General features: G+C 49.1%; 1 protein-coding gene across 6 annotated transcripts in view; it reads right to left on the reverse strand.

The window, feature by feature from the left end:
• The window catches only part of HTR4 (5-hydroxytryptamine receptor 4), a 167,867-nt gene that overhangs the window by 111,174 nt on the left and 37,964 nt on the right, over positions 1-18,729 (reverse strand). Inside the window, exon 1 of one of the 6 annotated variants that reach the window (XM_048064742.2) lies at positions 18,442-18,638. The exons of the other annotated variants lie outside the window; for them this stretch is intronic. The gene's annotated coding sequence lies outside the window, so the exon portion shown is untranslated. Of the gene's footprint in view, positions 1-18,441; positions 18,639-18,729 lie in introns of those variants that run through there. 6 annotated transcript variants of the gene reach the window in all.

Raw genomic sequence — 18,729 nt, forward strand, 5'->3', positions numbered from 1 at the left:
AACTGATTGGATCTTTGTGATAAAGCTTCCAGCACACGTGACTTCCTGAGATGCCTGGTGCAGCCCTGTGCACAGTGCAGCCCGGCTCCTGCTCCTGCTCCCACCCAGGCAAGCAGGGAAGGCAGAGGAGGGGAAGGAAGGCAGGCTGAAGGGCAGGATGGGGAGAGCCCCCTGAGCCCTCCAGCTGTCCAGAGCTGGCTTACAGCTTTTCAGCAGCACGAACACCTTCGTTGCCATCTCCTCGCTGTTTTCTGAAAGCAGGGGAAGGTTCTCCCTCAGGCGTAACTCCTCCGCTGCAAAGACCTGTGGAGTGTTTGTTGGAGCATGCAGAGCATCAAAAGGAAATGTCAGCGAGACCTCTGTGCCGGTGCCTTTTCTGTAAGGCCAGGTTTTGATGCCTCTGCTCACAGCAGAGTACGTAACTCCTGAAGCAGTGATGTTCAAGGAGCTCTTTAAAAAGGGAGATATCAACCAATACAGCAGAGACCGGCTTTCTCAGCCCTTTCTCACTTCCTTCCCTCCCTCCCCCTGCCTCAGCCAGTCCTGCTACTGCTTCACCTTATCCCATCCCCACTGCTAAAAACCTTCCTTATTTAAAGCAATGGATTGGGTATTTCGTTTTCTCTTTGCAGGGTGGCAAACTGCATCATGTCCTGCTATGAATGATCCAGCACGCTTGGTACAAGTTGCTGTCTAACATAGGAAGGGATGCTATCAGCTCTGAGTGCTGATTGAGAATTGCTCGCCTTTTGTCATGCCAGTTACCTCTGAAATAGGTTCACTCGAGGAATTCACAGGCAGCAATCAGATGTTTTCCTGCCTGCTTTTCATCACAGCTCATCAGAAATCAGGATACAGTTGGGGAAAGGGCAGGGGAGAGAGTCTGAGATGTGATAAGAGAACAAATCCACCCGCAGAAGAGGAACTGATTTTGCATTTTTTTTTCCTGCTTATTTTACAGTAAATAAAGAATTAAGGAAGATTGCTGAAAATGTGTCCATTCAGGCAGCAGCTGAATTCCCTGCTAATTGCTTTGGGATGGTGAGGGAGGAGGGAAAGTGTTGGGACATTGCAATAAGCAGTAAATGGTGTGATTGGTGACTACCCCAAACCTTGTGTCTGCATATATGCCACTAATGGTAGAAATTAGAGACATGTTCTTATAATCCCCCCCTGTTTAGTGAACGAAGATGAACTTTGAAAAAATAAATAAATCCTTTCTACATGGAGAGAGGGAAGTGGAAAGCCATTTATCACGGCACTTCTCTTGGATGAACAAATAGTGCCCAGCCTCTGCTACCCAGCTCTTCCCTGAACCAGTCCAATATGCAATGCTGCTTCGACAGCCCACGACTTTCATGAGCTCACTGCTTGCTGAGGGAGCCAAGGTCTCAGACCTGGCTTGTGAGCAGGGCAGGGAGAAGAAGGACTTCTCCAAAGCCCACCATGAAATGGAGCAGCACAAATAAGGTTAGCCCTGGTCATGCCCTAAGTCAGGTTTGGTTCCTTCTCCTCCAGGTTCACAGGGAGGAGCGCAGCTGCTGGGAGCTACATGTTGAATGAGCACCAAGAGGCGTGTGCCTATGCATCCTGGATGCACTCGGTAAGCAGGCAGGAGTGCCTGTAGTTACAGTGCACCTGCTAAATACACCTGTGCAACAAGCATAAACTGCCCTTGCAAAGAGGAACAGGAAACACTCAGCTGAAACAATCTCCTCCCTGTTATCTGTAGCGTTGGTTTGTTACACTTAACCCTGCTTTTGAACCAAAGGAAGAACATCCTAATGGAAAACAGAATCAAAATCTTTCACCACCACCAACCTAGCAGATCCAATGAAGACTTCACCATCAAGTTAGCAGATCCGGTAAGTAAACAATTTTTCCCCATGAGTTTTCCTTGCAATCTTGGCTGTTTCACAAAGAGCAGATCACACTAAAATTAGACTTTCCCTACAGGAAGTTTCCATTTTTCATTTTTAAATAAATAAATAAATAAAAAATAATAATGGAAATCTGCTAGGTCGGTCATTTAGTTATTTCAGCTCCACATTTCTCTTTAGATGGAGTGGAAAACAGATTCTTAGGCCATGGAGAGACAAATCAGACAGGGAAAAGGGGCTGAGGGAGACCCTGAGGAGCTGTTTAATCAGAATCAACTGTATTTTAGTCCACTGTAGATGACATTCAGGGATGGAGATTCTGCATTCTCCTTAAGCAGTATCCTGGGGGAGTACGCATAGAGATTTTTCTACAGTCCACCCTAAATCTTTGTGGCTGCATTTTGTTGCTGTGACATCTTTTCCTACCCCTAGTAGACACAGACCTATTACTGCTCTCCTTTCTGCAGACGGGTCTGTACTGGTGAGCAGTGCCACGAGCAGGGCCCTGCTCTCCTGCTCTGCTCTCAGATCCGCACCTTTCCTGAAGTGCTATTCCCAACCCGAAAAGAGCGCTGGGGAAGGACTCCTTCCCTGCCTTACGTATTGCATTCCTCCGTGTGAGATCTGCTCTTGACTCTTTTTCAGCACTAATCAGTGGATTTTGTTGTTTCCACGCTTTATGTGTGCTTCACATCCTTTTCCATGCAATACCTTCCTAATCAGTAATTGTCCATCTGTTTTGTGTGCAGTAATTCCTGCCTCGGGAGCTCATAGTCATCAGGTCCATCAGCCTTCCGTGACAGAGCTGCCCTGTGACAGACACAGCATGAGTCCTAGAGGAAGTCTCATGAGAAACATCGCGGAGTTCTGCCCTGGATCCACGTTCAGAACCACTTGGTCCGACTGGGCACTCGGGTGCGACAGGGCTGGCCCACACAGCGGGCTACAGGCAGCGGACTGCACCCGGGTCCTGCCTCCTGCATCTCTGCCTCCCGGGTATGAAAACCGGTGACTGAGAGCCACAGGCTTGTGGTGAAAATCCTACATTCATGGCAACTGATCCTGTCCCACCACCATGTAAAGCCTTGTAGCAAGCACACCTGCACTGCTCTCAGAAATGGGCCTGAGAAAGGAGGAGGTGGCATTTGCTGGCATGCGGCATGCCACAGAGCCACCACACACAAGCCGTGCCAGCAGATCTCTGTACACACCTCTGGTTCCCCAGAGAGCAGCTCGCCACGTGCTAGGGAAGGCTCAGAAGAAACCCTGATGCAGCGCGATCTTAACATCTGTTTAGGAAAGCTGTCTGTATTTATAATCAAGCCTGTATGTATGACTGTGGCTTCATGCTCATTCATATGATATGTGTACGCAGCCGACAGTGAAAATGGCATCTTGATGTTGAGCAACAAGCACGTCATCTCACCCTCCTTGCATGGCTGGGCACACGACACCGTGTCTGCAGCCCTGTGCTCCATCCCCAGCGCTGCGGCGCCTGGGGGACACACAGGACCCGGCCCGGCATACTGCCTGCCAGGACAAAACAACTCCGCTGTAAAAGGTTCTGACAAACTTACACGGCTGAGAGAGGCCGTGCAACAACTTGGTGCTTCGTGTTTCTGACCGGGCGCTCGGTGTCTCCGGCTGCATTTGTCCTCTCGTGGAACCACAGCCATGCCACACGGCATGGTGTTCGGTTTGTAACTGCACTGATAATGTAGGAGTTTGGCAGACCAGGTTCCCTGGCCCACACTGTTTCCTTGACCACCCCAAGCACTGCTAACAGCTTCTGGTAGGGCTTAGCATTGCTCGCAAAGGCTAGATAGATGAGGAGACAAGTTTACAAGAGAAGAGGCTCCAGATAGTCTGGCGGTGTTTCCCCTGTTAACAACAGAGCAGCATGGCAGATAAGGAGCCCTTGCCTTCCTGAACACAAGCAGAAAAGAGATCCTAATTCATTCATTGTTTAAAAAAGTGCAGAGGGGCACAGGAATTTAAACTTCAGCTAGGTTTTTACTGTCTAATTAATGCTGTTGTAGAGGGCTGGCCAGAGGAAAGCTGAAGGGGTGAAGACCTTTTCCCACCAAGTCTCCAAAGGAGATGTGGACGACCCACCTCGCTGCTGTAAAGGGAGGGAATGAGCATCGCTCCATGCTCCACAGCAATCCTACAAATGCTCTGGGGTTAAAATTAAAAATCCTTTTTGGTGTTGCCACCCATCTCTTTCGCTACTTGACGGGAAGAAGATCTCTGTTACGAGCAGTCTCCTCCCCGAGGAGGAGAGACTCCTCTGCCTCGTGATGCAGAGGGCGGTGGGGGCCTCACAGGGCACAAAGACCCATCCAAAACTGTCTGGACACAACCCCCTAGGGAAGACAACCTCTTGGTGGCCAGGGCAGACTGAGTTCACGGCTGTGACGATGGGGAGGGGGAGCTGCAGTGCGATGCTTGATTCAGTGCGGATGCTGCTGCGCGGCGTCCCAACACTATTTTTGCCTGAGTTTGGAGCATTGGTGAAGGATGATAATCAGTGTGCACTCTGTTTGTCATTTTTCTCTGCACATGTCTCTGGGGTGCTTTTCTTGCTGCTGTTGTTTTTAGCCACGCTTTTTTAATTCTTCATCACCTAAAAATGTTCTCCTGTGCCAAGATCAGAGCTTTGAGTCTCTCTTGGGCTCCCTATATTTGGATCCCTGATCTGGGCTCTCATTGCTATTTTTTTCTGTTTTTAAATAAACAAAAGCTGTCACGATAAATGTCCACAGACCCAAAGAGTAGTGAAGGATCAGATGTTTGCTAGAGGGATGTGGCTGTGGAAGACAGAGGAACCGACTGGGAAACGTTGCAGCACCAGCCACCCAGCACACGTCTCAGCTCATCCATCAGGCAGCGATGCCAGGAGGGGAAGGCCGGGGAGTTCTCAGAATGGGATAAATGCCGATGAGCCAAAGAGAGGCACTAAATCTGCTGCCACCATTATCATTCCTGCTAGAATAAATAACGGTGAGTGCTCTCAGACCACAGCCCTTCTCATTTTCAAAGTGCCAAGCAGCCAGAAGACACTCGGTTACAGGTAAACCTTCGCCTGCCTCCAAGTTTTTTCCTTGCCCTTCTTTCTGCCCAGCATAACAATTGCTGCCATGGGGCTGGCTCCAGCAGGGCAGGGCAGCATGGGGATTAGCAAAGCAGCAGGGGAGTACAGGGGCTGTGCCCCCCACCACACCGGAACCCCACAAGGTGAGGTTTCCAAAATCCTCCTCACAGGGCCCTGAGTACAGGTGAAAGATGGGGAAGGTGTGTACCTATGTTACATCAAATGCAAAACATGCGATTATTGACTTTAACCAAGAACTGCAAAGTAACCTGAAATATAAATTAGTGTTCAAAGCCTGTTTCATCACTCATCAAGCAAATTTCAGCATCCCTGGTAAGCAGACCTGGCTCAGTGCGGTTACTGAACACGTCCCCTCATATCCAACCAGCACTGCAAATGGGAGGAACCTGAAAATGCTACCTGGTCCCCAGCACTGTCCTTTGGAGAAGATGACTCTAAAGCTGGTCCTGAAATTAAAAGTTCTTTCCCCACACAGGGTTAAAGGAAAATTGAAGACTTCCTTAAAAGCAAAGCTGGCAGCCTTGTCCAAATCCCTGTGTGATCAGGCACAGACTGAGCAGGGAAGCTGAACTTGGCACCACCTGGCTCAGCTGTATCCTGTCCACCTCCCATTATCCACCTCATAGTGGCTTCAGCCCTGCTAATCAGAAAAATGTGACCAAAAACCATTTTTTTTAACAAGGACATTCTCCCTGAGACAATTTAGGAAGAGTGAAAGACCCTAAAAAAGCTGCTGTGTGCTCAGAAGGAACAGCTTCCCCATTGCAGACCAGGCTGAGGACTCACCCATCCTTCCAGGAGGTCTCAGAGCTTTCTGCACATCCATATGCAGCCCATGCTCCTCACAATCTACTCCCCACCTTTTAATTTTTTACCTCTCCCTGTAACTACTCAGCAACATCTGTGCTTGTTCCAGGAAACCAACGAGTCATCTTTTCCAACGCAGAAGGAATTTCTGCTCCAACATGGTTCAGCTCAACTCTTCCCTTACTTGCCCAGTCCCCAGATGGCACCAGGCTGAGCTGTCCTCACTTCAAATAAGCATTCAGTCCTGACCAGACCTGCACATACTTGGGATCTGTTCACCACCTCTGCAGCTTACAAACCAGACTGAAAACATCCTGAGACAGGTCTTCAGGCAAAACCTCACAGCAGCACCTGGGGGCTGGTGCAAGAGCTGAAAGCCAATTTATTTGCCAAATGTAATTTTCCTACACGTACTATCTTGAAACATAATAACATAAATCAAAATCTACATGCAGCACTCTTTCTTCTGTCTAATCTCTTTAGTTTATTAATAGAGTCTGCAGCTCCTGGACTAAGGTGTAGCATTTTCGCTTTCACTGGCATTTCCCTACCAATATTTGCTATCAGAGTTACTCAGTTTATCACCTTTCCTAACTATTGTGATATTTCTAACTCCAGTGAAGTATTAATGACACTGAGGAGCACGCTGGAGTTTTCGTTGCCTTATCTTGCTCTGGGTCCTTTCCTCTCTTAACGGCAACTCGAGCGCCCTTCTGGTCCCTGTGACCTTCTCAGCTTTAAAGCGAGAGCGGGATGATGTCCTGGATGAGCAAAGTGAACCTGTGTGATTTCAGCTCTTACACCAAAAAAAGTATTTGCCCCAAATCCTTCTTTTTAAACAATAGTTAGTCTGAAGAAGCTAGTCCTTAATAAAGCCCTAATTCTCTTTGATGTCTCCTACATAATTCATTGGAAGCACAATCTGCTGAGTAGGAGATTTTTTTCATGCAATGTATATTTACCAACCAGCTTTTATACACCAAACAATGGCAGCATCATGAGTTTCATGACAGTTTATTGGCATCCCATTGTCATGGCATTATAATGTAAAAGATCACTCTGGGCCCCCTATTGTGTTAATTCCAGAACAAAAACTTTAAAGTTACTATTGAAGAGGCTATCAACACTTTCAGGGAAAAACAACCCAAATCCCCATGTCAGCATTTCTAAAGTGTCTGTATAAATCAAAAATAAACACCTCAGCAAAACACAAGATTATGGTCTCATGCGAGAAGCATGTTGCATTGAATTGCAAAATCCACAGTGACCAGAGCCCATGTTTCTCCTTCTGCCTGACCCAGAACTGAATTGACAATCTCACACCCATCCTAGGCTAAAACAGTTTAAGAAAAAGCTGGCTGAGAGCTGGTGCTCAAGGGAGCCATGCAGGAAGGAGATATTCCTTGTTGGAGTACTTTATTCTATAGGAAAGAGGATGCAAAGAGAGAGTGGCCTGGTGCACGTGTGGCATTTAGGAAGGACTTTCCAGCAGCTGCCCAAGGAAGGGCCCTGGAAGATGGGGCACACCACAGCTATTGACACAGGGGGGCCTCAGGGGTTAGTCACTAGCCACAGGACACCACCAGGCCCCTATTTTAAGGGGGTTCTGCAGATACTGAGGGGAAGTTTTAGTCAGGGCTCCGTGATGTTGATAGGGACAAGACAGGAGAGTGCTCAGTGCTGGCTGCCTGTAGCCACGCTTTTCTTCCAGGAGCTAAAAATTTACCTTGCACAGAGGTCTTCTCTGATATTTGCACCCGCTGTGCCCTGACTTCATGGCAGATTGTCACCCACACACCATGGTTTCTCATGAGGAGCCCATTTTTTTTTCCTCTCTTTCAGCAGTTGCTTCCTCCAGTGGTAACAGTTTCCCAGTGGATTGGAGAAATCCTGAACTCAATGGGCAAAAGAGAGGAAATTCCCTTCTACCACCGATTTCCTGCTTTCCTGGTTATATTTTACATTGTGCAAGTATTGCTTGCTTTATCATATTAAAAGTAAACAGAAGTGCAGATAGGGCTGGTCATTTTCTTCCATGAGCTGTAATAGAGGGTTCCGATCAATGAGATCATACAGCTAAGCAGGGCATACAGAAAATCATGTACTCCTAAAATACGTCTTTGCAATTAGATTTTAATTGGCTCCTGTGATTTTCCCCTGACCAGCAAAGCTCTTAAACAAGTGGATGAAAGCAAAAAGCAGGAAGGAAGGCAAACTCCATCTTCCACCAGCAGCAACAGGCCTCAAGCAACTGGCCATTACATGCTTACACAGTAGGTCTCTCTGCCACAGGTCCTGTTTTACTTTCACCAAATTCTCACCCACCCTCATGGGGTGAGAGCAAAGGGGTGAAGCCCAGGCCCATAGCACTGCATGTCACAAGCAAATCTAACCCAGAAGAGTCTTGTGCACCCTGCAAATGTCCCCCAGTGTGTTCACTCTATAGTCCCTTCACAAAATAAAAGTTTTCTCTGGAAATCTCCTAGAAGTAAGAAGGGTGATGCAAGCCCCAGATATTCAGTCACCTGCTACCAGCCTCATCCAGCCTCTGACTTCCTCCCTGTTCTGCTCTGCTAGGCACAAAGGCTGTGCACATCAGGGAATATTTACTGATTTATGCAGCCTATGGAAGCTAAGAAGACCTTCTGTTTCCCATGGATGCTCTGGGGCTTTATGGCATCACACAGTGATGAGCTGTGAGGTGAACCTGGCTGCTCCACCATCAGAGCAGTGTCCTGCAGGCTGCAGAAGGATGAGCAGCACCTACTACTCCTGGGGACCTGCTGTGCTCTTCCTGCCAAATTTCAAGCGAGAAGCTGAGGTATCAAAGTTCTCCTATTTCTCCTCGCTGGCAGTAGTGGGAACCCAGTTATTTGCCTAAGATCAGGCAGGACAGACCTGCGATATCCTCCTGAGAAATTAAGCAGGTCATGTCTCCAGCAGACAGCATCCCCATGGCTATAAAGTAACTCTCCTGATTTCATCCCAGAAAACACTGGCTTCAGAGTAAATCCTGGAATCCACTTAATATAGACATTTTTTTGTTTAAATGTCCCTCAAGACCTTTTAGTTTCTAATGCTTAGGATATGCACATTTGTACTAATTTTTGTTTAAAAGTCAGCTAAGGTTCAGCTTATATCAATTCCTTCTTAGTTTGAGCTAACTTAAGCCACTCTAAGATCAATTCTTAGAAACCTTATTTTAAAAAAGCAAACTGAAACATAAAGTAAGTTCTTACTTCCTTTGAGCTGCCATGGCTTTCTATAGCATTTACAATACTTCCCAATGTAATCCTCAGTAAAACTTGGGCTCTGCATGTCACTGGCACATAGAAAATAGGTTTGAGTTTTATAATTTCACAGATGCTTTTGAAAATCTTATTTATTTATATGAAGGCTAAGCAGCTAAAATAGGCGCTGTGCAATTCTGTGTAAAATGGGAGTAATTCAGAAGCACAGAATCACAGAATCGTCTAGGTTGGAAGAGACCTCCAAGATCATCTAGTCCAACCTCTGTCCTAACACTAACAAGTCCTCCACTAAACCGTATCACTAAGGGCTACATCTAAACGTCTTTTAAAGACCTCCAGGGATGGCGACTCAACCACCTCCCTGGGCAGTCCATTCCAATGCCTAACAACCCTTTCAGTAAAGAAGTTCTTCCTAATATCCAACCTAAACCTCCCCTAGCGCAACTTTAGCCCATTCCCCCTCGTCCTGTCACCAGGCACGTGGGAGAACAGACCAACCCCCACCTCTCTACAGCCTCCTTTAACGTACCTATAGAGAGCGATGAGGTCTCCCCTGAGCCTCCTCTTCTCCAGGCTAAACAACCCCAGCTCCCTCAGCCGCTCCTCGTAAGACTTGTTCTCCAGACCCCTCACCAGGTTCGTTGCCCTTCTCTGGACTCTCTCGAGCACCTCCACGTCCTTCTTGTAACGAGGGGCCCAAAACTGAACACAGTACTCGAGGTGCGGCCTCACCAGAGCAGAGTACAGGGGGACAATCACCTCCCTAGACCTGCTGGCCACGCTGCTTCTTATGCAAGCCAGGATGCTGTTGGCTTTCTTGGCCACCTGGGCACACTGCTGGCTCATATTCAGCTGCCTATCAACCAATACTCCCAGGTCCTTCTCTGCCAGGCAGCTTTCCAGCCACTCATCTCCCAGCCTGTAGCGCTGCTTGGGGTTGTTACGCCCCCAGATGCAGGACCCGGCACTTGGCCTTGTTGAACTTCATGCAGTTGACCTCAGCCCATCAGTCCAGCCTATCCAGATCCTCCTGCAGAGCCTTCCTTCCCTCGAGCAGATCGACACATGCACCTAACTTGGTGTCATCTGCAAACTTACTGAGGGTGCACTCGATCCCCTCATCCAGGTCATCGATAAAGATATTAAAGAGGACCGGCCCCAGCACTGAGCCCTGGGGGATTCCACTAGTAACCGGCCTCCAACTGGATTTGGCTCCATTCACCACAACTCTTTGGGCCCGGCCATCCAGCCGGTTTTTAACCCAACAAAGCGTACGCCAGCCCAAGCCACGAGCAGCCAGTTTCTTGAGGAGAATGTTGTGGAAAACGGTGTCAAAAGCCTTACTGAAGTCAAGGTAGATCCCATCCACAGCCTTCCCCTCATCCACCAAGCGCGTCACTTGGTCATAGAAGGAGATCAGGTTCGTCAAGCAGGACCTACCTTTCATAAACCCATGCTGACTGGGCCTGATTGCCTGGTTGCCCTGCAAGTGCCGCGTGATGACACTCAAGATAATCTGCTCCATGAGCTTCCCTGGCACTGAGGTCAAGCTAACAGGCCTATAGTTCCCCGGGTCTACCCTCCAACCCTTCTTGTAGATGGGCGTCACGTTTGCTAGCCGCCAGTCGACTGGGACCTCCCCTGATAGCCAGGACTGCTGATAAATGATGGAAAGCGGCTTGGCCAGCTCCTCCGCCAGTTCTTTCAGTACCCTCGGGTGGATCCCATCCGGCCCCATCGACTTGCGTACATCCAAGTGTTGTAGCAGGTCACCAACCATTTCCTCATGGATAGCGAGGGCCACATCCTGCTCCCCATCCCCTTCCACCAGCTCAGGGTACCAGGTATCCAGAGAACAACCGGTCTTGCCACTAAAGACTGAGGCAAAGAAAGCATTGAGCACCTCAGCCTTTTCCTCATCTTTTGTAACTAAGTTCCCCCCCGCATCCAGTAAAGGATGGAGATTCTCCTTAGTCCTCCTTTTTGTGTTGATGTATTTGTAAAAACGTTTTTTGTTATCTTTAACGGCAGTAAAATAGGTTACATAAAAAACTTACAGTATTGTGAAAAGCAGAAGCTTACAACCTGGCAGCTATGACCAGTGACTACTATGGAAAAGCATCACAATAACCAAAAAACCAGTGAGATTCAGAAACACAATCATCTCTACGCAGTGTGAAGGGAAATCTGCGGAGTACAGATTCGAGGGAAATGACTGAAGCATACCAATGGAGATATTTAAAACCAGACACTTAAATGGGGTTACATCACGCTGGCAGTCAGTCACTAGTGGAGTTTGACAGGGCTCCTTTTCAGGGCCAGTTTTCTTTAATGTTTTATTAAATGGCTTGGATGCAAGACTCAAAGGTATGCTAACTAAGTTTGTGGGCAACACTAAACTGAGAGGAGCTGTTGACTCCATCAAGGATAGAGAGGCCTTGCAGAGAGATCCTGACAAATTAGAGGGCTGGGCAATCACCAACAGTATGAAGTGTAACAAGAGCAAGTGCTGGATTCAGCACCTGGGTTGGCACAACCCTGGCTGTAAATACAGACTGGGGGACAAGGGGCTGGAGTGCAGCCCTGTGGAAAGGGATCTGGGGGTTCTGGTTGATGGCAAGTTGAAGATGAGCCAGCAGCAGGCCCTAGCAGCCAGGAGGGCCAACCTTGGCTTGGGGTGCATCAGGCACGGCGCTACTGGCTGGTTGAGGGAAGTGGGTGTCCTCTGCTCTGGTGCGGCTTCATTTTGAGTTTTGTGGGCAGTTTGGTGCATCACAGTATAAGGACATAAAATGGTTAAAGTGGCCAAAGAATGGCTATGAAGACAGTGAAGGGTCTGGAGGGCAAGATGTATGAGGAGCAGCTGAAGTCCCTTGGTTTGTTTGGCCCAGAGCAGAGCAGGCTGAGGGGAGGCCTCATGGTGGCCTGCAGCTCCCTCACGAGGGGAGCGGAGGGGCGAGCGCTGAGCTCTGCTCTCTGGGGACAGCAACAGGACCCAAGGGATGGAGCTGGGACAGGGGAAAGTCAGGCTGGGTGTTAGGGAAAGGTTCTGCACCCAGTGGTGGTTGGGCACTGGGACAGGCTCCCCAGGGCAGTGGTCATGGCACCAAGGCTGCCAGAGTTCAAGAAGTGTTTGGACAACGCCCTCAGACGTGCTGTCTGACTTTTGGGTGGTCCTGTGTGGAGCCAGGAGCTGGACTTGGTAATCCTTGTGGGTCCCTTCCAACTCGGGATATTCTGTCATTCTATGATTTTAATAGACCATGACTGCTTTTCATACCGTCTACCTTCAGAGGCTGACATCTTTCTTGGCACAGTCAAGGCCAACACCACTGATGTACAGGCTTAGCTTAATGAGAAGAATTTAGCCTGGTTCATCTTCTACCCAATGAATAGGACCTCACTTTGCAAGGCACCCTGCTAATTCGAATGGCTGCACTCATAAAGCAAGGTGCACAACACAGCATGCCAGGTCTGGTCTCCAGCAGCTCACCCAGACTCTCTTCTCTCCTTGTACATGCCCCACCTGGCACTGCATCAACCAGAAGGTCTTGTCACACAACAGAACCCAAGGAACAGCCTGGAGTTTGCCCCAGGAAGGGATCAAACTGCTGCCCAAAATCATTTCCTTTCATTCTGTCCTTCCAGACACTTTCATATGGGCTGTTGAGAAATCCTCACAGTCAAGTGAGAATTTTAACAGTTGTGTTTTTGTTTTTGTTTTCTATTGTTATTGAAGGAAACAACTGGTTTATTTCTTTTTTTTTCTTTTTTTTTTTTTTTATCATTCCCCATCTGATATTTTGGAGTTAATCATGAAGACATTTCCTTAGCTACAGCTTTTCTTTTGTTTGTATTTTTCATTTGTAGGTAAGAGAACGGATAAGATGATCAGAGAAGTCCTTTTCTGGCTTTAAATATCCATAGATGAAACTAGTGATAATATTACTTTCGGCTTTGGGGTGGGTAAAATTTTCCACTTTGGAATCTGCTTTTCCATGGAATAGCACCCCCAGGGAGCGATTGCTCATAGGGTGATAATCTGTCACTGGCATAAACCAGCGTATCGCCACAATAACAGTGTGTCACCTGCACCAGAGACACTGCCAGAGCACATGCCAGGGGGTTATGCCTGATTCTGATACTAACCACTAACAGTGATTTGGAGAAGTCCCTTTTTCTCTCAGCTTTCCTTCTAAAAGAAGAAAATAATGGAGCTGCTGTCTTCAGAGAAAGGTGTAGAGTAAAAAAATGCACTAGGGTAAGACCGTGGTATTATTATCATGACAACTTATGCTACTTGACTTGCTGGCCAATACCTTTTCTCAGCTGGAAGTCTGGTGATAGCAAAGGTAGATGGCACTTCTTGCCAGGGAGAAGGGTGATTTGGAGAATAACCTCCAGCATATGCTGGAGTTGAATTTAGAGCTTTCTTTTCCTGTTGCGACTCTACCATGTGCATCCAGCAAAAGAGTTTTTCTGGATGTAGCATCCTGTTGATTTCTAACATGCCTGGAAGATGCTTTCTCTTCATCTTTAACCCTCCTTCTCATTACCATTTCACTGATTCCTTTAGCCTCCCTTATCAGGCAACTGCATGTTCTAACTTCTAATTATATTCATTGCTATTACCTGCCCTTATTTTTCTGGGTATATATTGACTGCTTTTCGCTTTTCATATTTTATTTCCTTTTTACCTTCTCTGCTGAATGATAAAAATTTTGCTCGGTAGTTTTTCCTGTTAGGGAAAACATGTTTTTGTAACATCCCCATGGAGGACCCATAAAAAGGAAGTATCTTCCATTGCTTTGACTCATCTAAAATCAGCTGCATCTTTCAAGTCCTCAGGCAGACCTCTGAGAAAGGCTTTAATGGTGACAGAGATGACTTCCCTAATGTTAACACAGCCATGGCACACCATCAAAGAGGCCAGAAATTCAGCAGATTGCCACAAACATTTTTCTGCAACTTTTCTGGTCCTTATAACAACCTGGGTCCCACCTTGCCACTCACTTCACAAGGGCCCAGTAGCGCACACCTTGTTTAGCTGAGGCGCCCCACTGGAGTCAGGGCACCTCAGGACACCTCCTTGCCTGATGAGCCAGGACTCCTGCATGGAAGAATTCATTCACAGGATCTACCATCCATCAGTCCAAATAAAGCCTTCTGCATTTGAAGAGAGTATTGAGAGCTTTTCATGGATGCTGTGAGAGTGGCTGCTCAGATGCTGAAAGGAATAATGTCACAGTTTACCAATTTCAAGCACTTTCAGGCATGAAGGTGGAAACCAACTCCTTCCTGAGGAACGGACACACCGTCTGTACCCTCCATGTGGCTTGAAAAACTGGGACTTGAGCGTGCAAGAGAGTTGGGCAGGGCAGCAGCAGAGGACAGCACTGCAGCAGTGGGCAGAGCCCAGAAATCTCACATTCCTGACCCTTGAGTACTTCTGATACAGACAGATATAGGTATATATATATATATATATACACACAGTAACTTAGTGCCAGAGATGGGGACAGCCTGGAGAGTTGGCAGTGTTCCCCAAACACCTGGATGGGCACACTGAGGAACCTACCTTTCAGTTAAGTCCCCACCCTGTGCCCCTCCAGGAGCGCAGGAGCCAGCTGGGAAGCGGCTGAGGTTCCCACTGGGAGGGACATCGTGCCAAGGACCCGGGGGGAACGGCTGGCTCAGGAGAGATCCAACTGTGCCTCATCCCCCTGTAACGTACGGCATCAAATCCATCTCCATGGGAACTATACTAAGGGCAGAACTTGTCTCTACCGTCTCAAACTGAAAGGGGAAAAAAAAAAAGTAAAAAAATGAGCCTCACAGCAGCGCGACTCAGGGCACACTGAGCCCAAGTAGAGTGGTGGCTCTGGTGCTCACGGCTGTGAGCGGTGCTGCTGCAGCATGGAGGGCAGCAGCAGCCACTGGCCATGACTTCAGCCTCCTGGTGCTTGGCTGAGCGTGGCTCTCGCCCAGCCAGGGACCAACAGCCGGGCCCTGAGCTCGGGGGGAGGCAGCGGGAGCGTGGGGATGCAGCTGGTGAGTGTGAGTGGGACCATACGGGTCTGATTTTCAAAGCCTATGCAGAGGTCTTGGACTTTTTTGACTCTCTTGGGTCTTTTAAGCCATTGCTGTGGGTGCGAATACCTTCACCAATGGGGCCAGAAGGAGGGGATGAGGGCACAGTGGAGGAGGCCCCAAGCTCCCACCTCGGCTCTGCAAAACAGCAGATCAGGGGGCTTGGGAATGACTCTTGCCCTGGGGAGCAGCAGCCCCACCACCGCCCCTTCCAGCAGCGCACGAGCCACTGGGCGAGTGCACCTGCCGCTATTTTCTCTAATTGCTCCCCTAATCACATAAAATTTTCGAAGTCCTATTTGTCTTCTTACAGAGTAATTTGCTTTCCGCTGTGCATTGCTGACTGCGTCCCTCACCGTAACCCACGTGTCTGCAGCCGCTCGAACGCACTGGGCTTGAGGAGGGGCCTAAATTGGATTATTTGTTCTAATAACAATAAGTCTAATGGAATTACACAACATGACCAAATTAAAGTCAGCTGCTCTGAAACTCCAGGTTTCGGTCTCATGTTAGCTAAGAGAACAAGCAGACGGCGCATCCTTTTCCCAGCTCCTGACCCCCACGCAAAGGCTCCCATGGGAGATAAGCCGCACTCTGCACTCGCCAAGGTGAGGGTTAGGCCATGCTGATAACCACCAGCTTCTACAGAAAAAAGGTAGCCCCACACCTAAATGCACCAGGGAGAACAGGGATCCCCTGGAAATGGCCATGAAGGAGATTCAACATGAAAGCCATGAAGCACTTTCGTCCTCCACCCCATAAGGTGCATGGCAGCGAGGTTCTTCCCAGCTAAAAGCAGCCTGCCCAGCTGAATGCCAGCAGCCACATGTGCCCGCACAGCAGCAGCCTCGAGCTGCAGCTGGAGCTAGGCTGGATGTGCGTTTTACCTTTCCTGTGGCTTTACTCCCCCCCCCCCCCCCCAGAGGAGGCAGTAGCAGAAACCATGCTGACGTTCAACTCTCTGGGGACCTGAAGGGACTGCCCTGCTCTCCCACCCCAGAAGTAATTCCTAATGGTGAGGAATGATGCCATGCTTTCTCTTCTCCTGTATCAGCACAGATATAGATGATACCTATATAAGCAGATGATAGGATAGCTGAGGCCAAGCGCACACCTGAAAGTAGAAGTTGCCATCACCAGCTGGGATAAAATTTGGGGGGTCAGTGCAGGTCAAGTAGAAAGGGTGCCCCCTGCTCCTCAGCATCTTTTCAGACAGCATTTGGAGGGAAACACTCCACTTCCCAGAGCAATCAGCCAGGCTTCCAAAGAACTGTTATTATCATTTGATTTGAGAAACTACCTGAGGAATCAAGCATGGGGACTGGCACGTCAGAGCAGAGAATGGTTTCTCACTTGGCATTCATCACCATCTTTTTCAGTAAATGGGCTAGGGAAGCCAGAAGTGGATAATTAATTAATAGTTTTCCCATAAGGGAAGATTTTCTTTAACCCTCAGGAGCTTAGCGATTGTTATGCCCTGACACACAAGGCTCTATCAACTTCGCACGCTGTTCGGCGAGATGTTTAGCTGCAGAACTCTGTGTTTCTACAAGGTGCGCTACAGGCTTTGTGCTAGGTCCCAAGGCAGTGTGAATCAGCAGGGCTGCATGACGAATTACGGAGAGTGCTGCCATTCACACAGGCTGGGCACATGTACCTGGGAATGGGCCCAGGCCTGGGGCCATCGCTCTACCCCAATTCTCCACTCCCGTACACCAGCAAGTGCTGAAAGGACGGCACGGCAGTCCCTCACTTTTCACACCAATGCCAGCTTTGGTTTCAAACACAAACCGACAACAAAGATTTCCATATTGTGTAGCGTGACAGTTTGATGTGCAAGGCAATATGTTTCCTCCTTGCACCTCCTTGGCACACACTCCAGACCTTCCCTTGCTGCTCCTACAGCGAGGGAGATGGCAGGGAGCACGCTCAGCCCCTGCAGAGGACCCCACTGTCCTCACCACAAGGCTCTCAGCTCCTTCCACCCCCTCAGAGCACTGTGGGACCGGGATCTGGGCCCCCTTCCTGTCCTTGCATCCCCCCAGGCACTGCCTCCTGCTGTCTCCAGCTGAGGATGGAGGAGTGCAGAAAGCATCAGAGCCCCGAGGGGTCCTCAGAGGAGCGGTGGGGTATTCCTGCCTCCTTTCCAGCATCCTTCTCACCATGACCTGCCTGCACTTCTCTGTGCCATGTCAAGCCACCTCTCTCCGTTCCTGGGAAGGCATCGCTCCTTGCCTTCCGCTGGCAACCCCTGCCACTCGCTGTAGGCGGGCAGCTCTCGCCCAGAGGACTTAGACCCTTGCTCTTTGTCCTGCCTCAGATTACCTGGAGATAGGCACTACTTGCAAGAGGGGAGCAAAGGTGGAAAGCTGGAGACGTGCCAGCTGGTTCCAGAGCACGGGGAGGCCATGGCGGCAGCGAAGCACCAACGGCACCCGCGGGAGCGCAGCTGGCACAGAGGAGCTGCGCGTGCAACTTCGGAGGCTTCCTAGAGAGCTTGGACGGGCGCACTCAGCGTGCTGCTCCTGCTACTTTCAAATCTGTGTTTACAAAGTCCTGGGGAAATTAACCTATTTAAGTCTATCCCCAGCAGGGGACTGTTTAAAGAAATAGGATAAATGTACCTTGGTGTGTAAATACTTATTATTTAGGCAAACAAACAGGTTCACTCATATGTTTGTTTTTCAATTCAGTTACTGGACAGTATTGACGGTGCTGAGGTCAGGCAGGGAGAGGAAAAAGGAAACAGCGAAGACCTTTCCAGAGGCTGGAAGGCGGGTGCTGCTACTTGCACACTGCAGGGGTTCCCCCTCCTGGGGGGCGCACCACAGGGAGCCGGGTTCCCTCCTGCCCGGAGCATGCCCACAGATCCTTGGCCACTCACCTGCCCCCGGAGCTGTTCTGCGCAGCACTCTGCAAAACCCCGTGCTGCCTTCCCTGGAGATTGCCCACGTCCCAGGCTATCCATCAGCCCTGAGATGACAGCAGACTCCAAGCAACCTTGTAGAAAAGTCCACCTTGCCTTTGCTATCCCAAGCAAAAGTAGCCAACTGCTGTAACACGGGGCAGAGGAAACCATTCTCCTCCAAGAAACACAGCACAATATTCCCATTAAGAGAAAAGCATTTGATTTTGAAAAAGAAATGATGTCATAATGACATCACACACTTCAAAGCACGGTCCAGGCCAACTGCCACTGCTGTCTGGGAGCTTAAAGCCCATCAGCCGGGACCGATCTCCTTCCTAGCTGCCCCGAAGCAGCAGAGACTTGCAGCTGTGTAATGTTTTAATTACTCACCCTTCTATGAAGTTTCCATAGGGGAAGTTTGTTTTGGAGCTAGGTGAGATGCTCTGGGGGTTCGAGGAAATGACACCAGTTTTTCATTCACAGACACGGCTCCGTCCCTCCTGGCGTCAGATCCACAAATTGGCTCCTCTCCCAGTACTTGAACGCACTTAAAAATGAATAGGACTCCTGCTAACTTCCCTCGTCTTTGGAGTAAGTCTGAGCAAGGTCGACGTTCAGCAGCAACGAAACACGTAGCCTCAGCGCCATGGGCTTGGAACGGATACAGAGCCTGGACAG

The sequence above is a fragment of the Anser cygnoides genome, chromosome 14 (assembly GCF_040182565.1).
Source record: "Anser cygnoides isolate HZ-2024a breed goose chromosome 14, Taihu_goose_T2T_genome, whole genome shotgun sequence".
In the NCBI taxonomy this organism is placed as follows: Eukaryota; Metazoa; Chordata; class Aves; order Anseriformes; family Anatidae; genus Anser; species Anser cygnoides.